Source organism: Bufo gargarizans, chromosome 2 (assembly GCF_014858855.1).
Source record: "Bufo gargarizans isolate SCDJY-AF-19 chromosome 2, ASM1485885v1, whole genome shotgun sequence".
In the NCBI taxonomy this organism is placed as follows: Eukaryota; Metazoa; Chordata; class Amphibia; order Anura; family Bufonidae; genus Bufo; species Bufo gargarizans.
The window spans coordinates 182,229,574-182,246,497 of NC_058081.1; the positions used below are offsets into that span (position 1 = coordinate 182,229,574).

Here is a 16,924-nt window from a genome sequence, read left to right on the forward strand (position 1 = left end):
AGGCTACTCGGCCATGTGAACAGGATAGGGAGCAGGTCACCTCCTACAGCGTCCCTACCCTGACCCTAACTCCTAACCTGCATGGGCCGACCTTAAAGGTAGGAGGGCCCATGCGCAGGAACCTCGGAGCCCTGTCTTACCCTCCGCAGATCCCTGCGCGAGGAGCTGGGTAAGACGACCTACTCCTCCTAGGCACGGAGGAGCAGGAGTCTCAAAGGCCGAGCTGTTGGGAAAAGGGGAACATTAACAGCAATACGGGAATGGCAGGCGAACGAGAAGTTCCACCATCCTGCCACAGCCTTGCTGACTGGATCCCAAAGAAGGCTGAAATCCAGAACCGTATGCTGCACCAAATAGGTCCCAACAGAATATAACATACAAAATAAACACACAGGCAAACCTAAACATAAACTTAGACCTGAACATAGACCTCAGTGGTGGCTCTCACTGGCAGATAGCAACACAGGAGGCTGCTCCAGCTAGCAAGGCTGAAGCAACCTCCTGAGCCATGCCAAAGGCCCAGGCTATATAGGCCAAGAAGCCACACCCAACGGAAGGACACACCCAGTGACATCACACACACTGGGAAGAGAGTTAACCCTTCCAACACCACAGAAGGGAAACTCACAAACATAAAGGGGAAGTGTCCAACTCAACAAACACACTGTGGCTCTTACTGCCGGCAACGACATGGGTGGCACTCATGTCCTGGGAGTCAGCCCTGAAGGCCGGGACACTGCCACCACATGTACAACAACGACCAAACGTTGCCACGGACAACCACAGTGAAGGGAAGGGTCAGTGCACACCACACATACCACACAGACAAACAACAGTGCATAAATACACACGCACCCAACAGAAAGGTTGTTAGGTGCAACCGCATGCAACTGCAGCAAGCTGCCTAGCCACGCTCAGGCTGCTGCTGCACATACACATGAGACAAACAGTTGCCCGCGGCAACCACAAGTTAGGCCACACGCCAGCTGCCCTCACCTGTGGTTTAAACCCACACGAAACCGCAGGCAACCGCATGCGGTTAGAGAGTCACAGTCATAGCCATGGCCGTGACATCATCTAAGTCACAACAATAGACAATCACAGTCTGCTTAAACACAAAAAAATTAAATGTTACCATGTTTTTATTGAACACACCATGTAAACATTCACAGCATAGGTGGAAAAAGTATGTGACCCCCTAGACTAATGACATCTCCAAGAGCTAATTGGAGTGAGGTGTCAGTCAACTGGAGTCCAACCTATGAGATGAGATTGGAGGTGTTGGTTACAGCTGCCCTGGCCTTTAAAAACACACACACACCAGTTCTGGGTTTGCTTTTCGCAAGAAGCATTGCCTGATGTGAATGATGCCTCGCACAAAAGAGCTCTCAGAAGACCTACAATTAAGAATTGTTGACTTGCATAAAGCTGGAAAGGGTTATAAAAGTATTTCCAAAAGCCTTGCTGTTCATCAGTTTACGGTAAGACAAATTGTCTATAAATGGAGAAAGTTCAGCACTGCTGCTACTCTCCCTAGGAGTGGCCATCCTGTAAAGATGACTCCAAGAGCACAGCTGAGACTGCTCAATGAGGTAAAGAAGAATCCTATAGTGTCAGCTAAAGACTTACAAAAGTCTCTGGCATATGCTAGCATCCCTGTTAGCGAATCTACGATACGTAAAACACTAAACAAGAATGGATTTCATGGGAGGATACCACAGAGGAAGCCACTGCTGTCCAAAAAAAACATTGCTGCACGTTTACAGTTTGCACAAGAGCACCTGGATTTTCCACAGCAGTACTGGCAAAATATTCTGTGGACAGATGAAACCAAAGTTGAGTTGTTTGGTAGAAACACACAACACTATGTGTGGAGAAAAAGAGGCACAGCACACCAACATCAAAACCTCATCACAACTGTGAAGTATGGTGGTTTGGGGCTGCTTTGCTGCATCAGGGCCTGGACGGATTGCTATCATCGAAGGAAAAATGAATTCCCAAGTTTATCAAGACATTATGCAGGAGAACTTAAGGCCATCTGTCCACCAGCTGAAGCTCAACAGAAAATGGGTGTTGCAACAGGACAACGACCCAAAGCATAGAATTAAATCAACAACAGAATGGCTTAAAAAGAAGAAAATACGCCTTCTGGAGTGGCCTAGTCAGAGTCCTGACCTCAACCCGATTGAGATGCTGTGGCATGACCTCAAGAAAGTGATTCACACCAGACATCCCAAGAATATTGCTGAACTGAAACAGTTCTGTAAAGAGGAATGGTCAAGAATTACTCCTGACCGTTCACATACTTTTTCCACCTGCACTGTGAATGTTTACATGGTGTGTTCAATAAAAACATGGTAATATTTAATTATTTGTGTGTTATTAGTTTAAGCAGACTGTGATTGTCTATTGTTGTGACTTAGATGAAGATCAGATCACATTTTATGACCAATTTGTGCAGAAATCCCTATCATTCCAAAGGGTTCACATACTTTTTCTTGCAACTGTATAATGCCATCCACGCAGAGGACTTCAAGACTTTATGGAATGATGTTCAATAATCAAAGGACGAGGTCACATTGGAGGAAGTGGACAATTTATTCCAATGTCTTTACTCGCATTTCTTCAGACATTTTAGAATCCACTTATCATCAACCTTGCTCGTCAAGGTGACGGCATCTGTGGCATCAGCACATCAGCACATTGTGAAGTTCCTCAGTAAGGACTACCTAATTAGAGTGCTGGGATTCATCACGGAGCTAGCCATCAATAACATCCAGTATGGAACACATGAACGACTCTCATCTCGGACCTTGTCCACAATGTTCGGGACCCCTGGACGTCTTACATGTCTTAGACATCATCCCTGCAGTGCTTACCGTTCTGTTACAGCGGCTGTGAGACCTGCACATACTTAAGGCTTATTTATTAAGATTTTCAGGTGTTGCCTATACCGACCAGTTACCCTTCAGCAGTGATTGTGTAGCCCGCACTGTAGGAATGAGCTGGAGTGGGCTTGTTTTCTGGACTGTCCTCGAGTTATCAGCCATAACTCCATACATTTCATGATCAATATGCATTACCATCGTGGTCACCCCGACACTGGTCTTCAATCTATTCTTGTTGATGAAGCACATTTTTTTCAGTTTGTCTTTTAAATCTTGTGGTTTTGCCCCTTCTGTGTTGTATTTTATGTGTGTTAATGTCCTGTTTGTGAAATAAACTATCTTTTTTCTCCCCTGTTAAAAAAAATAAATAAAAAAATTGTCTTGTGATTTGTTTGCCAAAAGCAGAAGTGGGTACAAAACACAGAAGACATGCAAATATTCCATTTACATGTCATCTCTGTTTTGGATCCACTCCTGTTTTTTTGGCATTAGCAATACTGATGGGTTGGTGACAAAATACTGACCGAGTCAGGATCCATTTTTTGGGAGTTATTGTTTTGACGGATCAGAGAAAGGGCAAAATAATCTGTGACATCCACACAAACTTACTGCTGACACCCTCTCCACTCTGTTGGGGGCTCTACTTGTATATGCATTTAATAGAACAGGTTCTGTAGACATCTATGTGGAATAAGCTGGCGACGGTGTAAAAGGAGTGGGCTTCTTCTTGGCGCTAACATCTACCTGTAAGGCTGAGTTAATACTTGAGTTATTTGGTCAGTTTTGGCCTGTGACTGCCCAAATAAGTGAAGCATGCAGTGATTCTAAGAGTGACGCCTGTCATCTGCATGTCATACTGACTCACAGTATTATTTCACTACCACAGTGTTCTAAACCAATTTAAAGGCTCTTTGCAGCCAGGAAATAGCCGTTTTAAACGCGATTAGCCGCAAATAAATTCAGATCAAATCAAATTGTTTAAAAAAATTTGGCAAACTGGCCAAATCAAATATTTGAAAAAATTTGCTCATCTCTAATAATTATATTGTGGCCACTATTACCTAGGGTTTCTTGAACAGTAATATTTCCAACAAGCTTTGCATCATTAGAAATTACCAGATCCAACAGAGCATTGCCCCTAGTGGGAGCTTCTACTAGCTGGCCCATAAAGTGGTCCTGCAGCAATTTGAGGAATCTTCTCCCCTTTGCGGTTAAGGCAGAACCATTACCCAGTCGATGTCTGGGAAGTTAAAATCTCCTAATAAGACCATTGTACCAGCCTGTGCAGCCCGCTCTATTTGGTTATACAGTTGAGCTTCTATTTCCTCTGTGATGTTAGGGGGTCTATAGATTACTCCAAGTATAATTTTTTCAATGTTTATATTTATATGAAATTCCACCCATATGGCTTCCATATCCTCACCATCCTCACCCACAATTGCCTCTTTCACACTTGTCTTCAGATCACTCCTTACATATAGGCACATGCCACCACCTTTTTTATTCCCCCTGTCTTTCCAAAATAGTGTAAAACCATATTAACAGCCCAGTCATGCGAAGAGTCCAACCATGTCTCAGCCACACCAACTAATTCTATGTGTTCTTCGAGTACCATATCCACCAGCTCCCCCATTTTGCTAGCTAGACTTCTGGCATTTGTGAAAATACATTTTAAATTACTATTACCTATAAATTTAATATCCTGGATTTTTTGTTTTTTATTAGATCCCCAAGTGGACCACAAAATGCAAGTAATTTGTATAGGGTAAGGGAATTTTCTCCATGATCCTATACAGAAATAGCTACATTACAATTCAGGGCTGCCATCTGATTGTCTGAATTATAATATGCATCTAATGAGCCTTGAAGCCTAATACAGGCTTAAGCTCATTACTTTTAAAGAATGCCTTCTCTGATCTCCACTGAGGGAGGCATTCCGGCCCTTGAAACGTGCTGTGGTCACATCTGACCATGGCATCTGAGGGGTTAAATGTCAGTGATCAGCATTATTATAACAGCAGGCACCTGCTAGCTATGGCACTCTTTTTGCTCCGGAATAGGTGCTATCTTTTAAGACTCGACCAGATGTCATGAAGCGGTTAAAAACCTTGATTAATTACAGACTAGTGTACCTGATATATTGTTCTGCTTCACAGTTACCAAGGAAAAGTATATATAAAATAGATAGATAGAGAACAAACAATATATATAATTTAACATAACACCAAACCTGTTTCTAGTCCCCAAGAAGGTATCATTTGTTTTACTGTTTCTTCATTTTAAAGAGCATAAATATTCTGACAGTGCAGTGTGTTATTCATCCATTTACCTATATGCATATATGTCCCCCCAAAAATAATTGTGCTAAGCTGTGGCAGATGCCCCCCACAGTAATAGTGCTCCCCAAAGTCCCCCCAATAGAAATAATTATCTACCAGATAGCACAGTGTTAAGAGTGCCCCCAGTAGTAATAATGCCCTCATTGTGGGCATACTAGTTATCATGTTTTCCATAGCCGACCAGTACTAATACTTCTACTTATAATGTGTGTCAGTAGAAAAATACCCCTTAATGTGTGCCAGTACAAAAACTAACCTCTTATAATGTGTCCCAGTACAAAAACAAAACTTGCCTTTAAGATCAGACCCCCATATCAGACCTCAGATCAGACCCACATAACAGATCCTCAGAGCAGACCCCCATATCAAACCTCTTATAAGACCTTCACATCTCAGACCTCAGATCAGACCCCATATCAAATCTCTGATAAGACCCCCATCTTAGACCTCAGATCAGACCCCCTTAAAACCTCTATGTCAGAATCTCCCATCTCAGACCTCAGATCAGAACCCTTTTAGACAACTAGGTCATAAAAACCCAAGTCAGACCTCAGACCAGACCCCCATTAAACCTCTCAGATTCAGTGGTGTACCTACCATATAGGCAGACCACGCAGCTGCCTATGGGGTCCGTGAGAAAGAGGGGCCCGAAGTGGAGGAAAGGCCCACCCCCTAATTACTCCTGTCTATCTTTATAAAGCTAAAGGACCTTTGATGATGTCATCACAGGTCCTGTAAGGGAATTGCACAGTGTAAAGTGTAGTTCCCAGGTTAGAACAGTGCATCTGTCAGGACCTGTGATGACATCATCTTCAACATTATAGGTCCTGCAGAATCTAGCAAAGGAACTGCACCAAAAATTGTGTAGTTCCTAGGTTTGAAAGGTACATCTGCCAGGACCTGTGATGACATCATCACAGGTCCTTCAACCCCTAACAGCAAGTATTAGAAGTTCACAAGCAGCTCTGCATTGATCCATACAGACTGGAATGGAGTGGTAAGAGGAGGTCCTCCACTTCTCGTAATTTACCCCCCCATGCCCTGTTTTTACTCATTTCTCACTCATGTATAATACTTCACACAGTTACAGTGACCACTACCTTATGTACCATAATGTATAACTGACCACATGTTTCTGTAAACACTGCATCTACGGTATTATACCTTCTATGTCTCACATCAATACACTGCTCTGTATATATATATATATATATATATATATATATCTATATACACATTGCATATATTACACAGTATTATAGATGCAATATGTACAGATTTATAATATATACCGCAGTGCACTGATATGTGAGGTATGAGGTATAATAGATGCAGTGTGTACAGATATATAGTATATACAGCAGTGTACTGATATGTGAGGTACGAGGTATAATAGATGCAGTGTGTACAGATATATAGTATATACAGCAGTGTACTGATATGTGAAGTATGAGGTATAATATATGCAGTGTGTACAGATATATAGTATATACAGCAGTGTACTGATATGTTAGGTATAAGGTATAATAGAGGAAGTGTGTACAGATATATTGTATATACAGCAGTGTACTGATATGTTAGGTATGAGGTATAATAGAGGAAGTGTGTACAGATATATTGTATATACAGCAGTGTACTGATATGTGAGGTATGAGCTGTCAATACACTGCTGTATTTTCTATATACCTGTACACACTGCATCTGTTATACCTTGTACCTCACATATCACACTACTGTATATACTATATACCTGTACACACTGCATATATTATACCCTGTACCTCACATATTACACTACTGTATATACTATATACCTGTACACACTGCATATATTATACCCTGTACCTCACATATCAGAACACTAGGGAATATACTATATACCTGTACACACTGCATATATTATACCGCATACCTCACATAACTGTACACTGCTGTATGTACTATATACCTGTACACACTGCATCTATTATAGCTCTTTTGTGTGCCAGCGCTGTTTTGTAATCCAAATCCAGCCCTGATGGCATAAATTATAAAATGCAGCAGCAAGAATAGTTCATGGAACAAAGGGAGAGGCCTGCAATGGGTAGTGGGAGGGGCTATAAAAGGGGAATGGTAGCCCAATTCAGATTCTTGCTATGGGGCCCAGTGATTTTTATGTACGCCCCTATTGAGATTACCCATGTATTAGACCTCAGACCAGAATCCCATTAGACCTCCAGACCCCCCATATCAGACCTCAGACCTGACCCCCATTAGACATCTCAGATCACCCATTATACCTCAGATCAGACTTTAAAATAAATTAATTAACTTACCTCTCCTGCTCTGCCGCCACTCTCCCATTCAGGTGGTCTCCCAGGCTCACCTTCTCTTCTCGAGGCCCATGCTACATGGTCATCTGACTGCCTGCAGCATAAGGTCATAGTGTGCTCTGTATGTCCTGACGCTGTAGGCAGCCAGGACACAGCACCGTAGGCCCTGAGAAGAGCTAAAAGGGAGGAGGGGTAAGTATAGCACTCATATTTTTGTTAATACTGAATGATGAAAAATGATGAATGATGATGGCAGCAATCCTCCTGATTTTTTCCAGAAATGAAGCTTTAACCCAGATACAGCAAGGCTATAGCTCTTAAGATGAATGAACCTACGTATACCCAGAATGATGTTACCTCAGTTCATCCATCATATTAATTTACCTAACCTTCCTTCAAATTCCAACCCTAATCATGTCTATTGGCCGTTTTAAACTAAACTCATATTCTGATAGGTTGATTGTCTATTCCTGTTTTAGTGGAGGCAGTTGTATAACTTAAAATGCAGAGGGAAGATTCTTGTCCGGACACTTCTTGTGCACACCTAGTTGACAGATAATAGTTACCTTTACTATAAAAAGAAATTGCTCTGGACAGAGAACATTATCCATTGTTCTCCTAGCCACAGAGTCTCTGCTGGCCTAGAAAAACCCTTAGGTCTACATTTTTGCATTTGATTGAAATAAAAGGATCTTTATCCTTCCAATCTATCCTCTAGATATCACCTCGGAGTTGTACATAGCTTACTGATTGTAACCTGATTAAATGTCCGCCAATGTTAGATCAATGTGCCATGTGTAAAAATCATATATAACAATATGTAATATACCAATAACAGTGCTTCACTCCCCAGCCTCCTGCATACTAGTGAGCACTTAACTTCAATAATGAAAGTGCTCGCTGGTATTCTCTTTATAAGATGCACTGCATCTTATAAAGGGAAAAATACAGAGACACTGGAAAGGCCTGATTGCAAGTGCGACCCCCGCAATATATATTGCTACGCCAGTGTCACGTGACCTGTAACATTAACTTCTTTACTTGCTAGGGCTAGAGGAAGGAGCAGGTCTGCCTCTGTACACGGAATGTCACTGAAGTCTTATTTGTGGGCTGTGCTTGAAGGGACAAGCAAGGCCTCCTGCAGGGTCCTCACTACTGATGTCTGCAGGCTTAGCTGTCTCTTCATGCTCCATCCATCCTTAGCTGAGAGCTGTTAGGCACGTCCAGTTCATTCAGAAAGCATATTCATAGAGGCTAGCTTGCCAGCTGCCAGTGTGTATGGGCCATAGGAAAATCAGTACTGAGGTCTGAAAGGTGGGTGGAGCTTGCCAGCATGAAGCCACGCCCCCTGCAAGATTTAAATGGCCTGGAGAGCAACCAGAAGAAAGAATATCTGTGTGAGATCAGTAAATATTGGGAAGGGCTGCAGGATGAGAAGATCGATCTGTGTCAGCTAAGAGCAGCAAGGCTGACAGTGTGAGTAACCATGGATGAGAACCAAGACAGTGCAGGGGGTGGAGAAAGACTGACACCTAAAGATATTCATGAGAAGCACATCACAGAATGTTACACACACCCCCCCCCCCCCCCCCACACAGCTCTGCCCTTGCATGTAAACAAAGGGGCCAGGGTAGAAGGTACAGAGCTGGTTCTAGCTTTGTTAGAAAGAGATTGTAATGTACTATATGATGATAGGCTTACCTTATCCTTGTCCCCCTACCTTGTTATTTATTATTATTATTTATTATTAAAGCGCCATTCATTCCATAGCGCTGAACATATGATAGGGGTGCACATACATAATACAGACAATTGCACTAATCATAAACAAAATGAGTTACAAACTGGTACAGAAGGAGAGAGAGAGGGCCCTGCCCGTGAGGGCTTACAATCTACATGGTATGGGAGAAGGACACAGTAGGTGCGGGTTAAGTTGGTCATGGCGGTATAGAGGCAGCAGGGTCACTAGTTGTAGGCTTGTCTGAAGGGTTTTCAGGTTTCTTTTGAAGGATTCCACTGTAGGTGAGAGTCTGATATGTTGGGGTAGCGAGTTCCAGAGTATGGGGGATGCACGGGAGAAATCCTGGAGTCGATTGTGGGAAGAGGCAATAAGAGGAGAGGAGAGAAGGAGGTCTTGTGAGGATCGGAGAGTGCGTGTGGGGGTGTATCGGGAATGTAGATCAGAGATTTAGGGAGGGGACAGGTTATGGACGGCCTTGTATGTATTTGTAAGTACTTTGAAGTGAATTCGTTGGGCAATGGGGAGCCAGTGAAGGGATTGGCAAAGGGGAGAGACAGAGGAATAATAGAGTGAGAGGTGGATTAGTCGGGCAGCAGAGTTGAGGATAGATTTGAGGGGTGCGAGAGTGCTGGATGGAAGGCCACAGAGGAGAATGTTGCAGTAGTCTAGGTGGGAGATAATGAGGGCATGTACAAGTATTTTCGCAGATTCAAAGTTAAGGAAAGCACGGATGCGGGAGATGTTTTTAAGTTGGAGGCGGCAGGTGGTGGAAAGGGCAGAATCCAAGGTCACTCCAAGGCAGCGGGCTTTGTTGACTGGGGAGAGTGTGCAGCCATTGATCATGATAGACAGGTCTGTTGGGGGGGTTAAACAAGATGGGGGAAAGGTTATGAATTCTGTCTTATCCATGTTAAGTTTAAGAAAGCGAGAGGCAAAGAAGGATGATATAGAAGATAGACATTGTGGGATTTTTGATAGTAAGGTGGTGATGTCTGGACCAGAGAGGTAGATTTGTGTGTCGTCAGCGTAGGAGTGATACTGAAAGCCATGGGACTCTATGAGCTGTCCCAGGTCAAAAGTGTAGATAGAGAAGAGCAGGGGTCCTAGGACAGAGCCTTGCGGGACACCAACAGAGAGGGAATGAGATGAGGAGGTGGTGCGGGAGTGGGAGACGCTAAACGTCCAGTCTGTGAGGTATGATGTGATCCAGGAGAGGGCCAGGTCAGTGATGCCAAGAGATGAGAGGGTTTGCAACAGAAGGGAGTGGTCAACAGTGTCAAAGGCAGAGGACAGGTCAAGGAGAAGGAGGACAGAGTATTGTTTCTTGGTTTTGGCTGTTAGTAGGTCATTGGTGACTTTGGTAAGGGCAGTCTCGGTCGAGTCTGGGATCGGAAGCCAGATTGTAGGCGGTCAAAGAGGGAGCAGGAGGAGAGGTGGGAGGACAGTTCTGAATGGACATGTTGTTCAAGTAGCTTTGAGGCATATGGAAGAAGTGATATGGGGCGATAACTGGACAAGAAGATGGGTCAAGTGAAGGCTTTTTGAGGATGGGTGTAATGGTAGCATGTTTAAAACCAGAGGGGAAGACACCAGAGTTTAGTGATAGGTTGAAGAGATGAGTTAGGGCTGGGATAAACACTGCGTGAGGTTAGGGATGAGGTGGGATGGGATTGGGTCAAGTGCACAGGTGGTCAGATGAGATTTGGAGAGTAGAGTGGAGAGTTTTTCTTCTGTAATGGTAGAGAAGCAGGTTTTGGGAGAAGAGGACAGAGCAGTTGTGTAGAGGGTCTGTGGGGACTGTGTAGTAAAGCTTTCTCTGATGTGGACTATCTTTTGTTTGAAATATTTGGCAAAGTCCTCAGCTGAGAAGAGAGGAGAGGGTGGGGGCGCTGGGGGACGGAGAAGGGAGTTAAAAGTGCAAAAAGTTATTTAGGGCTGTGTGACAGGGAAGATATGAGAGATGAGAAGTAGGCCTGTTTTGCATCAGCGAGTGAGGATTAAATATGAGGAGGGATTGCTTGTATGCGGTGAAATAATCTTTAGAATGGGATTTCTTCCATCGCCGCTCAGCAGCCCTGGAAGCTTGTCTGAGTTTTTTGGTCAGGTTGGTGTGCCAGGGTTGTCTGTTGATTTTCCGGGTTTTGTTGTGTGTGAGGGGGGCAACAGTGTCCAGAGCTGTACTTAATGTGGTGTTATATAGGGTGGTAGCAGCTTCTGGGTCTTGGAGGCAACAGATGGAAGAGAGTGGGAGAAGAGAGTCAGAAAGCAAGCAAAAGTCGAGATGTTTGAGGTTCCTGCGGGGGTGTGCTAGTGTGTAGACTGGGGGTGCTGCAGAAGAGACCAAAGAAGAGAAGGTGAGTAGGTTGTGGTCGGATAGGGGGAGAGGCGAATTAGAAAGGTTAGATAGGGAGCAGAGGCGGGAAAAGATCAGATCCAGAGTGTGACCCTCTCTGTGGGTGGGAGCTGAAGACCACTGTGATAGGCCGAAGGAGGAAGAGAATGACAGGAGTTTAGAGGCATGTGTCAATAGGGATGTCACCCATGATGATAGTGGGGATGTCGGCAGAAAGAAAGTGTAGTAGCCAGGTGTTAAAGTGGTCAAGAAAGATGGTGGCTGGGCCTGGAGGGCAGTAAATGACTGCTACTTGAAGGTTGGAGGGAGAGTAGATGCAAACAGAGTGTACCTCAAATGAGGTGAGGGTAATGGAGGGTGGCAGTGGAGTTGGGCTGTAGGAACAGGTGTCTGATAGGAGAAAACCAACTCCTCCACCATGTTTGCAGCCGAGACGGGGGGTGTGAGTGAATTGAAATCTACTATAAGAGAGTGCAGCAGGGGAGGTGGTGTCTGAGGGTGTCAGTCCTGTTTCTGTGAGACCCAGAAAGGAAAGGTTTTGAGAGATGAACAGTTCATGAATGTACGACAGTTTGTTACAGACGGAGCACACGTTCCATAATGCTCCTGCAAGAGGAACCAAAGGGGCAGGGGTCAGAGGAATGGTAATTAGGTTTAAGGGGTTGCAGAAATTTGTAGAAGGAGATTTATAGTGGGACATGGAGGTGATAGTGGGGATTTGCTGAGGGGGTCCTGGATTTGGAGAGATATCACCAGCAGTAAGGAGAAGCAGAGAAAGTGTTAATAGATGAGAATAAGAGAGGGCATGAGGTGTCTGTATGTGTTTGGGAAGGAAGTGTTTTATGTTGGCAGGTTTGTGCAAGCGATCAGATGAGAAGGTAAGATGGAGGAAGAGATGAATAGTTCCTTGCTGGGTGAATGGATGTGGGGGTATTTCAGGAGGTTGTGGAAAAGTAGGAGGAGTAAGAGGAAAAATGTAAACATTGTTAGCATTGACTATGTCTGTAATTACCTGTGGTCCCCTTCTGGTCCAATTCTGGTATAATTCAGTTTGTGCACTTAAGAGTGTTCTTTCTAATGGAAATTATTTTCACTGAAGTAATTTTGAGGGTCTATGAACATTAGGAGAACAGTTTCAGGTTTCCTGATGATGTTTTGGAAGCCAAAACCGAAAGTGAATTAAAAAAATAAATAAAAATTCTTCCCTTAATACTTTCTCTGCTTTTATGATCCACTTCTGATTTGGGCTTCTAAAACTAAATCAGGAAACCTGAAAGTGTGGCCATACACTAAGGCCAGAGACCAAGACAGGGCTATTAGTCATGAAGGACGTGAGTGCCATACAATCAATAAAATGTACCAACAATATGTCCATTTGGACTGTGGAAGGGTTTAGTTGAAAGTTACCATGGAAGAAGCAAGCTATGGTTTGGTAGACTTTGAGACTTACAAACTTTGGCCCAAGTGACTTATGAATAGACCTCTAAATTTCTCAGGGTTCAGTTTTTTAGAAATATTTAAAAGAGTGTAAATCACAAAGTCAACTAAAATTGAGGTATGTTTTTTAAATTGGAGAAAATTATGTAGAATTTCCATGTAAGTGTATAGTTTTCCAAAATCCTTACAAGGCACGTATTTATTAACTAAAAACATTCTTAAATGAACTTTCCACTTCTATTCTATGATGATGAAAGTTTTCTCTCAAGAAAAGTCTAAGCCACAATCTCTACTTTAGGCAAGTGATTAAATCCTGCCTATCTGTGTGATATCTTTCAAAAAAATAACACAAAGGAGGGGATAGCTGCGGGGGAAATCCTTTCTAAAGTCAGATCTAAAGAACATATTCCCAGAATTAAATATTAAAGAAGTTAAATATATCCTTCTGCTCGAGCACCGAGGTTTAGTGAGGCTTTCAATAGGATTAACGTTAACATTATGTTCAGCAGATGTCAACTATATATGCAACGGGAAGTGTTTTACATTTCTGCAACATTTTTCTCTTGTTCTACATAGAGCATCAATATAAAATGTACACTGATTTTATATATATATATATATATATATATATACATACACTGTATATTACAAGTTTAGGTGGTAGTATCATACAGACACTTCAAAAGAAGATAAGGTATGTATGAATATATATATATATATATTTATACTGTATATTACAAGCTTAGGTGGTAGTATCATACAGATACTTCAAAAGAAGATAAGGTATGTATGCAAATATATATATATATATATATATATATATATATACACTCATATACACAGTGGGGCAAAAAAGTATTTATTCAGCCACCAATTGTGCAAGTTCTCCCACTTAAAAAGATGAGAGAGGCCTGTAATTTTCATCATAGGCACACTTTAACTGTGAGAGACAGAATGGGGGGAAAGAATACAGGAAATCACATTGTAGAATTTCTAATGAATTAATTGGTAAATTCCTTGGTAAAATAAGTATTTGGTAACCTACAAACAAGCAAGATTTCTGGCTCTCACAGACCTGTAACGTCTTCTTTAAGAGGCTCCTCTGTCGTCCAATCATTACCTGTATTAATGGCACCTGTTTGAACTTATTATCAGTATAAAAGACATCTGTCCACAACATCAAACAGTCACACTCCAAACTCCACTATGGCCAAGACCAAAGATCTGTCGAAGGACACCATAAACAAAATTGTAGACCTGCACTAGGCTAGGAAGACTGAATCTGCAATAGGCAAGCAGCTTGGTGTGAAGAAATTAACTGTGGGAGCAATTATTAGAAAATGGAAGACATACAAGACCACTGCTAATCTCCCTTTATCTGGGGCTCCACGCAAGATCTCTCCCCGCGGGGTCAAAATGATCACAAGAAACTGCCTCACAGACGCTTCTGGAAGATAAAAACCATGGCGGCCAAGGAGAACCTCAAGTTCAGTTTAAGCTGGTTTTGGTCGGTGATGGTGGTACTGGCAAGACAACCTTTGTAAAACGTCACTTGACTGGTGAATTTGAGAAGAAATACGTAGCCACACTTGGTGTTGAAGTCCACCCACTGGTTTTCCATACCAACAGAGGTCCTATAAAATTCAACGTATGGGATACTGCTAGTCAGGAGAAATTCGGCGGTCTTCGTGATGGTTACTACATTCAGGCTCAATGTGCCATTATCATGTTTGATGTTACCTTAAAGAGTCACATACAAGAATGTACCTAACTGGCATAGAGATCTTGTACGAGTATGTGAAAATATCCCCATAGTCTTGTGTGGCAACAAAGTGGACAGATTGGAGAATCTTCAGTACTATGATATCTCCACAAAGAGTAACTACAATTTTGAAAAGCCATTCCTTTGGCTTGCCAGAAAACTAATAGGTGATCCTAACCTTGAATTTGTAGCCATGCCTGCTCTTGCACCACCAGAGGTGGTTATGGATCCTGCACTTGCAGCACAATATGAGCGCGATCTACAAGTTGCCCAGACCACAGCACTGCCAGATGAAGATGATGATCTGTGAGGTGAATGAAGTGAGTCAGAAGTCTAGTTTTATAGGCAACTGTCCTGTGATGTCAGTGGTGCAGCGTGTTTGCCACCTTATTATCTAGCTGAACAGAGCATATGCTTAATCTTTTTGGGATGCTGAAGGTGACAGCCCCAAAACATCACTGCTCTAGAGGAGATCTGCATGGGGGAATGGGCCAAAATACCAGCAACAGTGTCTGAAAACCTTGTGAAGACTTACAGAAAACTTTGACCTCTGTCATCCCCAACATAGGGTATATAACAAAGCATTGAGATGAACTTTTGTTATTGACCAAATACTTATTTTCCACCACAATTTGCAAATAAATTCTTTAAAAATCAACCAAAGTGATTTTCTGGATTTTCTCATTATGTCATCGTTGAGGTATACCTATGATGAAAATTACAGGCCTCTCTCATCTCAAATCGCCTTTTTAAGTGGGAGAACTTGCAAAATTGGTGGCTGACTAAATACTTTTTTGCCCCACTATCTACACACACACAGTAAATATATATATATATATATATATATATATATATATCCTATATAATAAAAGCGCAGTGTGAATGCGCTGTGCCAGTGTGTGTCACCAGTTTTGCACTGGGCATGAGCGGCAGGGCAACCAATCAGGACACAGCGCTTCGCACGCGGCCGCACCGCCCACAGCATCGACCAATCTGGACACAGCGCTGACACTCTGCTTCAAATAACTGTTTAACCCCTTCCATGCCACGGTCCTTAGGGACCACTGTCTGGAAGGGGCTAACGATCGGGCCGCTGTTCTGCCCTGGCAGCGGCCCAATGCTTGAAGAGTTGATGCCCCCCGCACACAACACCCCCGCGTCCCCTTTCAATATGGAGAGTGCGCAGCACCCCCACCCCCCCTTTCAAGATGGCATAGCGCGCAGCCCCCACCCACCCTTTCAGGATGGCAGAGTGGCAGCGGGGTAGAGTGTTAGCTGTAATGTAAAACTAACACTCTGCTTGAAACGCTTCCATGTCGTGGTCCTTAGGGACCGCCGTATGGAGGGACTAACCATCAGGCCGCTGCTCTGCTGTGGCAGCGGACGTTGCTTGAAGAATAAACTGAAGGAGGGAGCTCCCTACCCCATCGGGTCGCTGCGCTGTGGCAGCGTCCCGGTGGTTACCATGGCAACAGGATGCCTTTACAGGCTTGCCCTGGAATATCTAAGCACGATCAGGCTCCTGCTAAAGGCAGAAGCCTGATCAGGCTTAGTGTGAGTTCAATACACTGCAGTACACTGCAGAGAAAAAAGGGGGGTCAGTCAGCACATCCCAAAGCGCAGGGGCACGTTGCTATGGCTGAGAACAAGACTGTTAAACAAAACAAGGAATGCAACAGCTCTCTGCAAACCAAATAAAGTACAAAATTGCATCATAATATCAAATGCTGAACTAATAAGTTAGAGATATTTGGCAAATCGTTTTGTACAAAATTATTATAGTGTAATGCAGTGCATTGTAAGCCATCAGACTAACTGGATCTTCACCTAGTGGGTCTGGGTCCAAAAAATGCAAAAAAAAAATTAAAAAGGTAAAAAAATAAAAAATAATAATAAATAAAAACCTTCCTATATTCACACATAATTGGTTAAAATGTAAAAAATATAAAAAAACACTAAACATGTTTGGTATCGCGGCATCTGTAAGGACCTGATCTATAAAAAGATCATGTTACTTTTACTGCATGGTGAACGCCATAAAAGAAAAACTATGATGGAATTGCAATTTTGCCCACCGCACTTCCCAAAAAAT

General features: G+C 43.0%; 1 pseudogene; it reads left to right on the forward strand.

Annotated features, from left to right (window-relative positions):
* Positions 1-13,041: 13,041 nt before the first annotated feature.
* On the forward strand, positions 13,042-15,268 carry LOC122925744 (annotated as a pseudogene).
* Positions 15,269-16,924: the final 1,656 nt, after the last annotated feature.